Raw genomic sequence first — 16,494 nt, 5'->3', positions numbered from 1 at the left:
AAATTACGATTATTTCTTATATAATTAATTTATTGTCTATATATGTACATTATATTTTAAGTTCTAATTTAGCTTTCTGAAAATATGTTTTTGTATTCTTGAATACAGCTGGAAATTAGAGAGCACTGCCATGTTTGCAAATATATTCTGATACGGAAAAGGCACAAGATTCTACATAATCCAAAAACAGAAAGTCTTGCATCCATTTTCTGAATAGTTCAGCTGAATACAGATTTGCTTTTATTTTTGAAGGTAACCCTTTCATAAACTAGATAGACTTTAATTCCACCTGTGATATATGTGGATGGAACCTAGAGGCATATTACATGTAAGGCTGAAATTACTACTGCATAATAAACTACAAGAGAAATGTATTCATTCTTTCCAGCTACTAATTTATTACTCAATATACTGAATAAGCAATGTAGTAAATTGAGCTCTCTGAGCTTTCTTTCCTCTTGATCTTCCAATTAACAAGTTGGCAACCACTCAAACTCTTATCTGACTCACTATGACACAAAATCCAACATTGTATAGTAGGGATATATTGACTTTTATATTTTTACTTTTGATTAAAATTTGAAAATTTATCATGCAATATTGTTGTTTGGGGATAGAAGAGTTTGAAGTATTCCTGGATGGGAAAAAAAGTGTTAATTGAATGCTTATTGATTAGTTTATTTAAAACCATTCATGATAAGAAATCATCAGAATAAGCATGCTTTACTTTACCTTGAAATAAAATGAATTTCATTTTAAACTACTTAATGCCCCTTAATATTGAATATGCAATGCCGAGATAAGTAAAGTGGTATTTATTCACCATTTCTGAGGCAAGTTTAAGCAAAATTGAAAATGTTAATTGCATCTGATTTGACCACTGCCAAGATGATTAGTTTTTCTTATCATATGGACATAATTTTAATATTTACTTTTGGAATACGAATAGAAAAATGAGGAGAAAGGATGAGCAAGAAAGGCAGGATGAAGAGACAAAGGAGGTTAGTAGGGAGCAGAAAGAGGAGAAAGAACTGAAAGAAGGCATTGTTACGGTTTAAAATACATAAATTAGCTATTAATTCGTCACTAATACTAAGCCTATACAACATGGCAGTAAGTTGTACATTAAGATTGGAAAGTTAATTTTAATGTATAGAGGGTTGTTCTCGATTGACACCTGCAATGGCTATTTTGACACTTAAGATTTTCTAGTTTGTGGGGCTTTAAAAATATTTTTCCATGTTTTTTTGTTGTGGAAAAATCCATATAAAAAATTTGCCCACTTTTAAGTATACAGCTTGGTGGTATTAAATACATCCATAATGTTGTGCACCCACCACCACTATATATCTCCATAACTCTTCGTCGTGTAAAGTGGAAACTCTGTACCCTTGAATCAATAACTCCTCATTCTCTCCTCCCCTGGACCCTGGTACCCACCATTCCACTTTCTTTCTGTATGATTTTGACTATTCTAAATATCTTATGTAAGTGGAATTAACAGTATTTGTCTTTCTGTGACTGGCTTATTTCACTTAGCTATGATTTGTTTTTAGTTCAGCAAATGTTTAGGTTATCTACAGAAGTTCTGTCTTAGCGATCCAGTTTACACATGTATATGCAATGGAAGCAAAAAACTAGTAAATTGTTAAGCTAATTTATTTCCAAACTATTTTCATAATTTAATTTGACTATGTTATTTTTAAATGTTCCAGAGTTTTCATCTCTAATTCACTTGTCGTAAGCAAATGTAATATTATATCTATATCACTAGAGAGGGAACTTGATATAAATATTTTTGCAGGACCTATATAAAATGTTATAGTAATATATGTGGTACATACTTAGAAAAATATAAATGCATATATTTAGTTACATTGATATATGAACATTTGTATTATTATTTATTCAAAATTGAGATCATTCTTACTTTTCAACTTTTTTGTGATAAGTGTCAAAATAATTCAAATAACAAGTCAATGAGATTATTTTACATTATAGACTGTGTGAGTCCTATGAAGGTTTTTATCCTGCCGAATAATAAAGATAGACTGCCTAACGTGCATACTCAATCCAGAAATAAAACTGAACACTTTGCAAAATAACATGGAAGATGATATGTGTTCTTAAAAAATTACCAAGATTCATTTTCTTCCCTACTGTGTCACTATTTCATGACTTCCCACAACTTTGAGATTTTTCTGGAGAAAGCTCCTACTCAAGTATATTTGAATCATAGGTAAAGCTTTTATTGTTTTCTCATTTTGAGCTTTTAAGACACCATATTTGAACTCCGTTTTTTGCCAAAAGTAACAAAACATGTGGCTTGTTAGGTTATCTAGACCAAGTAAAACTTCAAATGCAACAAATTGAACAACAATAAAAATAATAATCTACCAACATTTTAAGTTTCTATTAGTTGTTCTTCCTATTACAACTTCTGACATGTGCATTGGTTAGCCATGGCTTTCATCAAAGGCAATTATAAACATCCATTCCACCATGACACTACAAAATCTGGGGAAGATGATAATAAAGTTTTCAGGTCACTTACGCTGTGCAGTGATTCACACTTTACGTTATAATTTCACTGGAGACTGGATTATTTGTGACTAAATCTAACCTGACGCAAAAGCTGACCATAATACTGACTTTATATACAATATACTATTACTCGGTCATAAAAAAGAATACAATTATGTCTTTCACAGCAACAGGGATGGAACAGGAAGCCATTACCTTTAGTGAAATGACTGAGAAAGAAAGAGTTTGAAAAATGTGTGTTCCCAACTAGAAGTGAGAACGAAACAGTGGATACATACAGACATATAGAGTGGAATAATAGACATTGGAGACTCCAAAATGCTGGAGGGTGGGAGGGAGGCAAGGGATAACATCCTACCTATTGGGTACAATGCACACTATTCAGGTGACGGATACACTAAAAGCCCAAATTTCACCGCTATGCAATATATTCATGTATCGCAACTGAACTTGTACCCCTAAATCCATAAAAATAAATAATTTTTGAAAAATAAAAAATTAAATTGAATTGAATAAATTTAAACTCATACGCCAATTTCTAAGAACAATTGAACCAACATTTCTGAAAATAAATAAAAATTGTTATTACTTTTACATTCAGAATATTTTAAAGAGGTATCAAGATATACAAAATGTGAATTACTATTATATCTGTTGGGTGTATACCAATGTAACCTTCAAAGCAGCAAACCCCAGTTTATCAGAAGTTTATGGCTTCTCCTAAACTAGGGTTTGCTCAGATCAGAAATTTAGATTTCCCTACCGTGTAACAGCATAATATATAAAACCTATGCAATGGAAAAGGAAATAAAGTATAAAACAATATATATTTTAATAGATTATCTCTTTTACAATATGGATTATACATACCATCTAAGAGAAGTGGGGTTTCTCCCTACTAAGGGCTACTCACATGTATATAGCATCTTGTCTTCTGCTTTCCCCAAAGCAAGTATCAATGAATACTTATATCTGAAGATTTGTATTCATATTATTTCTGCAAATCAAATAATTAAGTTCTACTTATTCACATTTTTATTTCTCCAAAGAAATCTGAAACTAATTTGGAAAATACATTGTGTTTTTTTCTGCAGTATTCAATAACAACTCGGAGTAAAATATTTATTTTTAATATGTGAAAATTATTGCATGCTTACTTATGGATACTATGGGCTTTCCAAGTAGGTACCATGTCTTGCTCATCAAATTATTACCACAGTGCCCATTCCAATGCCTGACAAAGTAGAGACTCAATAAATATTCCATGAAAAAAAGTAAATTTCAGCTATTAGTTTCCAGGATGATAACTAGTTTTTCTATACACTAATTCTGATTCTGCAGTCTGGTATGGAGATTATAAATGTATATATATGAATTATAGTATAGGCATAAATAAATAATGCCACCTTTTCCCTAGGGGAAAGTTCATAATGATTTTGGTTAAACAAGGATTATGAGCCTTTTAAATTACTTGCAATTAAGAATCAGAACACACCCTTGTCTTATGGCTCTTTCAGAAAAATATTCTCTAAGAATTTCAGTACAGTCCAGGCTGTAATTATAATTTACAATTACAACTGACAATTACAAGATAGTAATAAGAGTAAAGCTATTCCCTCTTTCAATTCAACTAAATTGTAAGTGGATTCTACTCCAAAATTCATATTGAAAATAATGTAAATTCAAAATAACTTTCTCCACTAATTTATTCTATAGGCACTCTGTTATGATTCTAAATAAATGATAACAAAGTATACAATGATCCCATCTTATTAGAGATATAAATCTATTTTTTCCTAATAAATATTATACTTGGCCAATAGTATTTCTGACCATGGCAGAGTGTGCTTTCCATAGATAGCCACAATGATGCCTTCCAACTCACGTAATCATCTCCTTGAACCTGGAAACATGGTGAAAGTGACTCCACAACTCTTCTTGAATTATATTAATGCCATACACCTCTGTTTTGTTTCTAAGGATGCTCCCACTTGGAATACAGTCACTACGTTGCAAGCAAACTAAAATTAGCCCTCATGGAGAGTGGATGTTTCAGCTGACATCCCAGCAGAGGTTCCAGCTGACATTTAGCATCAACCCTTATTTATATGAGAAAAGTCATCCCTTTCCCCAGCCATAGAATCACCTCTAACCTTCATGTCTTTCCAGCTGAAACCCATACTCTGTGGAAAACAACTAAGCTCATCCCTGTACTGAACAAGAAGGCCTTAAAATTCCCCTCAACTTGACTAATCTCAGACAGGTTTCTTTCTGACTGCAAATCCATGACCTTTCTTTTATAGAGCATTTACTTAAGAAAACTTGCAATTAGAAACTTTTTCTCTGCCTCTATGAGATATAAAGTTTCTTCCCACTTCTCACCAGTTTTACAAGGAATGTCTTCATCAAAGTTTTAGGAACCATCACTTTGAAATGTATATTCATTTAAGGAGATATTGTCCCTAATTTTGAATCTCTGTGGGAGGTTAGGAGTCTAACTTCAAGCAAAGATAGATGACCTAGTCACTTTGACCAATTCTTTGCTAATGTCATCTGCTAATATCTTTGCTAATATTTTTCCATTAGCTTACTCCAACATTTAAAAATTCTCCCACCTTTTCTTTCAGTGAAGTTGAATATAATTGCTCTCCTTTATTGAAATAGTCTTGATCTATATTGCAGAAGTCTTGAGTGAAGTCTTCCTTACCTTTTTTACTTTTTCTAGAAATGGGGTCTTCTTATGTTGCCCAGGCTGGCTTCAAACTCTGACTTCAAGTGATCCTCCTGCTTCAGCCTCTGGAGTAGCTGGGACTACAGTTTCCTTGCCATTTTTAACAAGTGTCCAGAGCATTTTGTTTCTTTTATAGTTCCTGGTTGAACTTTTAACCTACAGAATTCATGTGCATTTTAAAAGTTTTTCTGTCATTAAGTTTAGGGTTATTTTACTATGCAAAAATAGTAGTTAGAACACAGTCTATCCTGAAAAAAAAAATCACTGCAATATATAGTTGAAATTGTATATAAACTAAAAATATGAGAGAACAGTACTATTTTAATGCAAGTAATTAGAAGAAAAAATGGGAAAATTAAGAATTTTAATTGATCCTTTTCTCAAATATACCACAATTATTTATTTTTTTAACCTTTGTCACAGAAACCTAGCACAATTCATGCTGGAATGGAGGAAATCGTTCACCTTCTCTTAACCAACAATTGGACTGATGACTGCTGTCAGACAATGCTCATGATCAAGGTTAGATTCACCATTCATCCCTTGTCACTACTATTAACCTCAAGTGTTAATCACTGCTATCAATTCTATTTTACCCTAATCATAATCTTCCTTTGTCAATTGGAAGTTTAAACCTTCTCTACTCTCCTCATATGTTTTTTTGTTCAACACTCTTTCACTCATCAGTGTAAACAGAAGCCATGAAACCAATTATAGTGTAGACTCATCTATTTCTATTACTTTTGTTTGTTTGTTTTAGTAAATGAGATACCACTCCTTCTGTCTTATGCCGGTTCCATCAACTACACTTTAAATTTCAACACCTGCCACATTCTCAGTAGGAACCTCACCATAGAGGCAGGCAATAATAGACGTCAAAATTTCCATAGACATTTTGTTCGTAAATATAACAATTTTTTTCACTTTCATATTGCTTGACTTCTCAGCAGCATTTGAGAATGTACATCTGCAAACCCAAAGCTCAGGCAACAAAAGTAAAAATAAGCAAGTGAGACTACATAAAACTAAAAAGCTCCTGCACACACATACACACACACACAACAAAAAGAAAACAAATTCAACAGAGTGAAGACTGGCGAGAATCTAAGGATTGGGAAAGAAGAATTGCAAACCATGTATTTGATCAGGTGTTAGCATCCAAATTATATAAAGAATTCACACAACTCCATAGAAAAAAGAACACAAATAACCTAATTAAGAAATGAGGAAAGAACTTGAATAGATATTTTTCCAAAGAAGACATACAAATGGCCAACAGATATGTAAGACAGTGCTCAACATTACTGATTAACAGTGGAATGCAAATCAAAAAACCAAAGCGTGATATCACCTCACACCTGTTAAGATGACAATTACGAAAAAGACAAAAGATAATCATTGTTGGCGAAGCTGTGGAGTAAAAGGAAACCTTGTACATTCTTGATGGTAATATAAATTGGTACAGCAATTCTGGAAAACATTGTGGAGGTTCCTCCAACAATTAAAAATAGAACCACTGTATGATTTAACAATCCTTCTGCTAGATATAAAAGAAATACAAATAGGACCTAGTAAAACAAGCTTTACTCCCATGTTCATTGCAGCATTACTCATAATGTTCAAGATATGAAAACAACCTATGTATCCATTGATAGATAAATTGATTAAAAAGGACATATTAATATAAATGAGATTTTATATACATATAAATATATATTTATATATATATTTCATATATATATATGAAAGAGATACTGCCATTTCTGAAAACATAAATCTGCCACAACATTCATGTTAGTAACCCAGAGGACATTAGGCTAAGAGAAATAAGCCAGACACAGAAAGAAAAATATCGCACAATTTCACTTATACTTAGCAAACAGAGAATAGAACAGCGATTACTGGGGAAATCAGGGGAAATAAATAGAAGGAAGTGAAGTGAGTCAAAGGTTATGAACTTGCAGCCATGTAGAATGAATAGGTCTAGAGCTCTAATGTAGATTATGAGGGTTATAGTTAACAATATTGTATTGAATACTGAAAATTCACTAAGAGAGTAGATTTTTAGGCATTGTTGTTTTGGGGGAAAAGGTAATTATAAAAGGTGATGGATAGAATAATTTGCTTGACTGTAGTTGTCATTTCACTATATATATTAGTTTGTTTTCAAGCTGATGATAAAGATATTCCTGAGAGTAGGTAATTCATCTGAGAAAGAGGTTAAATGGACACAGTTCCACATGGCTTGGGAGTCCTCACAGTCATGGCAGAAAAGATGAAGGAAGAGAATAGGGACATCTTACATGGCAGCAGGCAAGAGAATGTGTGCAGGGGAACTCTCCTTTATAAAACCATCGTATCTTTTGAGACTTACTCACTATCACCAGAATGGCCTGGGAAACACCTGCCTAATCATTCAATTAGCTCCCCCTGGGCTGCTAATAAAAACGTACTCAAGACTAGGTAATTTATAAAGGAACTAAGTTTAATGGACTTACAGTTCCATATGGCTGGGGAAGCCTCATAATCATGGCAGAAGATGAAGAAAGAGCAAAGGGACATCTTACATGGTAGCAGGCAACAAAGAGAGTGTGCAGGGGAACTCCCTTTTATAAAACCATCAGATCTCAAGAGACTTATTCAATTTGATGACAATAGCACAGGAAAAACCTGCCCCCATGATTTAGTCACCTCCTACCACAATTACCCTCCCACAAGAAGTAGGGATTATTACAATTCAAGGTGAGATTTGAGTGGGGGCACAGAGCTAAACCACATAATTCCACCCCTTGTCCTTCCCAAATCTTATGTCCTCACATTTCATGCCTTTCCAATAGTCCCCCAAAATCTTTTTTTTTTTTTTTTTTTTTTGAGACGGAGTCTCGCTGTGTCACCCAGGCTGGAGTGCAGTGGCCGGATCTCAGCTCACTGCAAGCTCTGCCTCCCGGGTTTTTACGCCATTCTCCTGCCTCAGCCTCCCGAGTAGCCGGGACTACAGGCGCCCGCCACCTCGCCCGGCTAGTTTTTTTTTTGTATTTTTTAGTAGAGACGGGGTTTCACCGTGTTAGCCAGGATGGTCTCGAACTCCTGACCTCGTGATCCGCCCGTCTCGGCCTCCCAAAGTGCTGGGATTACAGGCTTGAGCCACCGCGCCCGGCCCAAAATCTTAACTGAGTCCAGCGTTAACCTAAAAGTCCACAGTGCAAAGTCCCATCTGAAACAAGGCAAGTCCTTCTGGCTATGAGCTTGTAAATCAAAAGCAATGGGAGGTATTGGGTAAATACACCCATTTTAAATGGGAGACATTGGCCAAAATGAAGGGGCTACAAGTTCCATGCAAATCCGAAATCCAGCAAGGCACTCAAATCTTAAAGCTCCAAAATGATCTCCTTTGACTGCATGACTCATATCCAGGTCATACTGATGCAAGAGGCGGGTTCCCATGATCTTGGGCAGCTAATGCTTTTGTGACTTTGCAGGGTACAACTCCCTTCCTGGCTGTTTTCATGGGCTGGTGTGGAGTGTCTGCAACTTTTCCAGGTACACAGTGCAAGCTGTCATTGGATCTATCATTCTGGGGTCTGGAGGATGGTGACCTTCTTCTCACAGCTTCATTAGGCAGTGACCAGTGGGACTCTGTGTAGAGGGTACCACTCCACATTTTCCTTTGTCACTGCCCTAGCAGAGGTTCTCCACGAGGACCCCACCCCTGCAGCTAACTTCTGACTAAACTTCCAGGCATTTCCATACATCCTTTGAAATCTAGGTGGAGGTTCTCAAACCTCATTACTTGACTTCTGTGTACCTGCAGGCTCAATACACATGAAAGCTGTCAAGGCTTGGTGCTTGCACCCTCTGAAGCCATGAGCCTGAATTTACCTTGGCCCCTTTTAGCCATGGCTGGAGCAGCTGAGATGCAGGACACCAAGTCCCTAGGCAGTATGAGGCAGGGGGGCCCTGGACCTGGCCAAGAAAACAAATTTTTCATCCTTGGTCTCATGGCCTGTGATGGGAGGGGCTGCCCTGAAGGTCTCTGACATATCTGGAAACATTTTCCCCATTGTCTTGGTAATTAACATTTGACTCCTTGGTACTTATGCAAATTTCTGCAGCAGGCTTCAATTTCTCCCCAGAAAATGGATTTTTCTTTTCTATAGTATTGTCAGGCTGCAAATATTCCAAACTTTCAAGCTCTGCTTCCTTTTGAATGTTTTGCTGCCTAGAAATTTCTTCCCCCAAATACCCTAAATCATCTCTATCAAGTTCAAAGTTCCACAGATCTCTAGGGCAAGGGAAAAATGTAGTCAGTCTCTTTGCACAGCAAGAGTGACCTTTACTCCAGTTCCCAGCAAGTTCCTCATCTCCATTGGAGACTACCTCAACCTGGACTTTATTGTCCATATCACTATCTGCATTTTGATCAAAACCATTAGACAAGTCTCTAGGAAGTTCCAGACTTTCCCACATCTTCCTGTATTCTGAGCCCTCAAGATCTCTAGGAAGTTTGAAACTGTCCTGTATTTTTCTGTCTTCCTCTGGGCCCTCCAAACTATTCCAACCTCTGCCTGTTACCCAGTTCCAAAGTCACTTCCACATTTTAGGGTATTTTTGCAGCAGCACTCCACTCCTGGTACCAAAATCTATGTTAGTCAGTGTTCGCTAGAGTTACAGAACTGATAGGATAGATATATATATATATAAAAGGGAGTTTACTACAGAGTATTGACTCACACAATCACAAGGTGATGTCCTACAACAGGTGGTCTGCAAGCAGAGAAAAGATGAAGCCAGTCTGAGTCCCCAAACCTCAAAGGTAGGGAAGCCAACAGTGCAGTTTTCAGTCTGTGGTCAATGGCCCGAGAGCTTCTGGAAAACCACTGGTGTAGGGCCAAGAGTCCAAAAGCTGAAGAACTTAGAGTCTGATGTTCAAGGGCAGAAAGCATCCAACATAGGAGAAAGATGGAGGCCAGAAGACTTAGCCAATCTAGTCCTTCCACATTCCTCTGCTTGCTTTTATCCTAGCCACACTGGCAGCTTATCAGATGGTCCCCACCCTGATTGAGGGTGGATCTGTTGCTCCTAGTCCACTGATTCAAATGTTAATTTCCTTTGCCAGCACCCTCACAGACACACCTAGGAATAATACTTTGCATCCTTCAATCCAATCAAGTCGACACTCAATATTAACCATCACACTATATAGGTGCGTATACCAAATAGTTGTACACCTAAAATGTATGCAAAAATATTTTTAAAATGGAAAACAAAGGCACATATGAAAAAAGAAAGCACATATTTGAAAAAAAAAGCTGCCATAAATTTCTCGTACCACTCTAATTTCTTAGGCTTTATATTTTTGATTAGTTTCATTCACTCTAGCATTCTTATTTCTCCACTATGTTTACTCTATGCATCCGCATAGCTTCAGTTACCAATTATATACTTCCATCTCACAAAACTGTATCTTCATTGAAGATCTGGTTTCAAAATTTCAAAAATATATAATCAATTGTCTCCTGAATATGTACATTTTAATGCCTTATAGGCAAATGAAAGCAGAAGAGAAGATTTTAGCAGAAGTAACAGGATTAGAAAATAGAGAAAAAGAAGGAAGAGCATTTAAAAGAATATACATGGTATGTGACATAGAAGGCTCCCAAATGAGAATGAACTGCAGTGTCGGAACAATAATGTTAATATAATAAGTACAATGCATATTATTTCCTGTGAGGGAACAAATTGAAATGGCGGAAAATAAGTATGGAGGTCAAGTTCCTGAGATTATTATGCAAGGAGGTTGATCCAGGATATCTGTAGTACTATTAAAAACTGAACAAGGCTAAGAGATATGATAGAGGCCTATTTACTCGGGAGTAGAAAAAGTAATAAGAAATTGTTTTATGCAATATTATTTATTGTATAGCATTTATTAAGTGCTGGACTCTATAATGAAAACTTTGAGTATATCCCTGCAAAATTGTTATTAAGTAGAGATTCTTATTATCCCAATATTTCAGATGAAGGGTGTGTGAAGAGTTGTATATCTTGCCCAAGTTCAGGAAGATAAATAAGAAGTAAAGCTAAGATATACTCCCAGCTATACTGACTTGAGTTCATGCTTTACGGCATTTGTCGCAGTTTTAAAGCTAAAAAAACCAAAGCAAACCAAACCAAACAAACAAGAAAAACCTCTTTCTTTAAACGAACTTTAGTCAGGTTTCTCTGAGCCCTTCTCTTGACTTGGCCTTAACCTTAGCCCCCATCCTTGCTATGGATGCATGGCGTAGTTGTAGCAAAAATTCTGCTAAGTCAGTTTAACAAAAATTTCCCACCCTTGATATCTAATCACTCTTTATATATAAGCAAATTCATCATCCCTTAACTTTGATAGCTTATCCCCCAGCCTATCTTCAGCAAGAATTCTATTAAGTATTCTTAGACAGAATTCCCCCACCCTGATGTTTCCTCTGAGTAATTTTTCTATTGATTCCTCTAATTCTGCTGGTTGACTGTATATTTCCACTGTCTTTGCTATACTCAGAGTTGAGAGCTATTTCACTACCCAATTGCAGTAGATTTTATGCCTATCACAATAGTGCTAAATAGTATTCCTCCTCAACAAACTATGCCCCGAAGGAGCATACCTCAAAATAATAAGAGCCATCTATGACAAACCCACAGCAAACATCATACCAAATGGAAAAAAAGTTGGAAGGATTTCCCTTAAGAACTGGAAGAAGATGGGGATGCCAACTCTCAAGACTCCTATTCAACATAAAACTGTAAGTCTTAGCCAGAGTAATCAGACAAGAGAAAGAAATAAAAGGCATTACATAGGAAAAGAGGAAGTCAAATTATCTCACTTCACTAAGGATATGATTCTATACCTTAGAAAACTCTAGAGACTCTGACAGAAGTCTTTTACAACTAAAACTATTTAGTAAAGTTTCAGAATACAAAATCAAGGTACAAAAACCAGTAGCATTTCTATACACCAGTAGCATTCAAGCTGACAGGCAAACCTTGAATGCAGTCACATTTACAATAGCTACAAAAAAAAAAAAAAAACAAACAAACAAACAAAAAAAACCTAGAACTATATCTAACCAAGAAGGTCAAAACTCTACAAGAATTTGTAGAGATGGAAAAACATTCCATGCTTGTGGATAATTAAAATGACCATTTCTTCCAAAGCAATCTAGAGATTGAATGTTGTTCCTATGAAACTACTAATGTCATTTATCACAGAAATATAAAAAAGGGTATTCTAAAAGTCAAATGTAACCAAAAAAAAGCCCAAATAGCCAAAGTAGTCTTAAGCAAAAAGAACAAGCCAGAGGCATCACATTCCTCTATTTCAAATTATACTATAAGACTACAGTAACCAAAACAGCATGGTACTGGTACAAAAATGGGCACATAGACCAATGGAACCAAATTGAAACCCCATATATAAGACTGCACACCTATAACTATCTCCAAAGTCAACACAAATAAGAAACGAGGAAATGACTCCTGTTCAATAAGTGGTGCTGAGACAAATGGCTAGCCATATGCAGAAGAATGAAACTAGACACTTGCCTTTCACCATAAACAAAAAGTAACTCAAGATGGATTAAATATTTAGTGTAAGACTTCAAAGTATAAAAATCCTAGAAGAAAACCTAGGAAATACCCATCTCGTCATCAACCTTGGAAAATAATTTATGGCTAAGTCTTCAAAAGCAATTGCAACAAAAACAAAAATTGACAAGTGGGACCTAAATGAACTAAAAAGCTTTTGCACAGCTACAAAAACTATCAATGGAGTATATCAACAACCTACAGAATGGGAGAATATATTCATAAACTATGCCTCTGACAAAGGTCTCATATATAGAATCTATAAGGAACTGAAATCAAGAAGTGTAAAATAAACAACCCCATTTTAAAAATGGGCAAAAAACATGAACAGACACTTCTCAAAAGAAGATGTACAGGTAGCCAACCCAGATATAAAAAAGTACTCATCATCTTCAGCAGTCATCAAAGAAATGTAAATCAAAACCACAACAAGACACCATCTCTTACCAGTCAGAAGGGATATTAATAAATGATCAAAAAATAATATGCCAGCAAAGCTGTGGAGAAAGGGGATACTTATACAATGCTGGTGGAAATGTAAATTAGTTCAGTCACTGTGCAAAGTAATTTGGAGATTTCTAAAATAACTTAACACAGAACTACAATTTGATCAAGCAATCCCATTACTGGTTATATGTCCAAAAGAAAACCACTCATTCTACCAAAAACACATATGCACTTACACATTAATCGCAGTACTATCCACAATAGCAAAGACATGGAGTCAACCTAGGTGCTCATCAATGGCTAACTGGATACGGAAAATGTGGTACATATACACCATGGAATACTATGCAGCCGTAGGAAATAATGATATTATGTCCTTTACAGTCACAAGAATGCACCTGGAGGCTGTTAGTCTAAGTGACTTAACACAGGAACAGAAAAGCAGATACAGCATGTTCTGACTTCTAAGTGGAAGCTAAACACTGAGTACACATAGACATAAACATTGGAGCAATAGACACTGGGGACTGATGGAAGGGGGAGGGAGGAAAGGAGTGAGAGACTGCCTATTGGGTGCTGTGCTCATTGCCTGGATGATGGGATCATCCATACACAAAACCTAACCATCATGCAGTGCTCCCATTTGACACACCTGCACATGTAACCCCTGAATCTAAAATATAAGCTAAATTTATTTTTTAGAAGAAATAAATAGGTGAAAGTACTGGTAACTTTAAAGTAGTTCATATATGTTGGCAAATTTTGTTGTGTTTCACGAGAGAGAACATAAATGTTTAACATTAAAGATATGTTGGTGGGAATCATGTATTATCCACAAGATGGACTATAATAAAGCATCTTTAAGTTCTTAATATATGAAAAATGTCTATGATATTATGTTACTTTTAAAAAGGACATAAATAGATCAGAATGTCAGTGGTGACAATGTAATGGTAATTGAATAATGGGTGATATCTACTTATATATGTTTTATTTGTACATTTTTTTGCAGTGAGCATATTTAACTTTCAAAATACGAAATATAATGATGAACATTTTTGAAGTTAAACAATGATAATGAAGTCTTCCTTACTCTTTTAAGAAGTATCAGAATAAATTTCCTTTAACAGTTAATGAAGTCATGATTTGAATAGGGTCAGATTAATCATTGGACCTCTGGACCTTTTGGCCTGGATCCCAAATGTTCATTTCTGAAATCTTTGCCTTCACTCTTGACTGATTGATAATAGATTTATTGGTGATCTGACTCCTGAGCCAATGCTCCAAATAATAATCCATTGAAGTACAGTAAGGATATACTTTGATTCTTATGGTTGCTGAACCCCCACTGACTATATGCTCTACCAATTCTGTTGGCTTCTTCTCTTGTTGGAATGATTACATTAAGGATAATGTATCCTATCCTGTTCAGTCTCCTTTAACAAAATACCACACATTGATTATATTGTAAACAAAAGAAATGTATTTCTCACAGTTCTGAAGATTGGAAAGTCCAAAATCAAGTTACCGGAAGATTCAATGTCTGGTGAGGGACCTTTCCTCACAGATAGTACTTTTGAGCTGTATTTTCACATGAAAAAAGTGGCAAAAAAGCTACCTCAGTCCTCTTTTATAAGCACCTATCCCATTCAAGAGGGCACCACACTCATGATCTATTGACCTCCCCCCACAGTCTGTCTCTTAATATCATAGCCTTGGTGATCAGAATATCAGCATACAAATTTGGGTGGAACAAATACTTTCAGGCTATAGCAATTTTGAACTTCAGTGGCTCCGCAAAACAGTCTCTTCTAAAACTTCTCTCTTCTCATAGCTCTCACTCCTCCTTCCTCATTTACCACCTTCAATTTTTCCTTCAGTTTCCTTGAATCCTTTGATAAGTTGATCTTCAAACTCCTATGTCTTCAATCCCTCTGTTCACCCCTGTCAGACTTTCTCTTTCACTCCCTCCTTTCAACTCCACATAGTTACTGAAAGTTTAGGACCCCTAATCTCCCACTGGGAACTCTCAAAGGACTCAGGGGCTCTAAAATCAACTACATATCAGGGTAAAAGAAAACCTTAAAAAGGATCCTCCACAAATCTTGGCAAAATGCATTAGTCCTCGTATCGAACAGATAACATAAACTTGTTCCATGTCAGACACACTGTTCATACAAAAATATAAAATGTAGTAAAGATAAGAGACAACTGTTTTATATAAACCAGTAAGTTTGTATTATTTTGTTTACCTGACTCATGGCTAAGATTTTAGAACGGAAGCTATAAGGTCCTTGTTTTCATCTATTTGTATATTTATGTATATACAGGTGAATTTTTCTATTTCGGTATAGTATTACCAAATTAACTTGTAAAATCCTACACAGAAGCACTATTCAAATTGCTTTAGTGATAAGTATGTCTATATAAATTAGATATTGAAAAAATTTCCAGAAATATAGAAACTAACCCAAATGCTTTCTAAGTTCATGGGAATTGGGTAAATATGAGATGTTTAAGATTGTAAAAATTACAAATTCAACTTAAGAACAAATGTACAAATTAAGATGAAATTAAAAATGAATTACTTAATGGAAATTAAGTGCAGTGATAAGACAGAAAACTCCTGAATTCACCTTTTTTAACTTTGTTTTGCTTTTGTAACACATGCTTAACATGAATGTGCTGTAAAAATAGTTAACAGGAAATAACTTGGGATGATGGCTAGTTTTGTTAAATGTTATAATGCTTCAGTCAGAAAATAGTCTCCAAAATATTTTTGGTAACTTATGACTTTAGAGTTATGCTAACTTAAATTAAATAATAGATATTCATTAAATATTTAAATCATTTCTAAGTAAGATGAACTACTGATTACAAAGAATGTGTTTTACTTTATATCCTTTTGAGTTCTTATTTTTAAATAGTACGGAGAGGCTAAATATATTTGAGTATGTTAATTAATAGGTTCTTTTTGCCATAGTGAAAAGTTGCACTGTGAAAACACATATAACTATTAAAATTGTTAGATGTGATATTCATTAAATTTCCTAGCCAGCCTGCTGTAGAATTCTAATATATAACAGACAATTCACAATTGTCTTCTTCTTAGTTTTTTCTGTAGAATAAAGTTTACTAATGATTAAAAA

The 16,494-nt window shown here is 35.2% G+C and overlaps 1 long non-coding RNA gene across 1 annotated transcript; it reads right to left on the bottom strand.

Moving 5' to 3' along the window:
• Positions 1–3,428: 3,428 nt before the first annotated feature.
• Positions 3,429–14,864, bottom strand: LOC114678180 (uncharacterized). The gene is made up of 3 exons (XR_003729455.2): positions 14,666–14,864; positions 5,160–5,431; positions 3,429–3,541 (listed from the first exon to the last, which is right to left on the bottom strand). It is a non-coding gene; the product is annotated as an uncharacterized LOC114678180 (long non-coding RNA).
• Positions 14,865–16,494: the final 1,630 nt, after the last annotated feature.

The sequence above is a fragment of the Macaca mulatta genome, chromosome 5 (assembly GCF_049350105.2).
Source record: "Macaca mulatta isolate MMU2019108-1 chromosome 5, T2T-MMU8v2.0, whole genome shotgun sequence".
In the NCBI taxonomy this organism is placed as follows: Eukaryota; Metazoa; Chordata; class Mammalia; order Primates; family Cercopithecidae; genus Macaca; species Macaca mulatta.
This window is presented reverse-complemented; position numbering and strand designations above follow the sequence as displayed.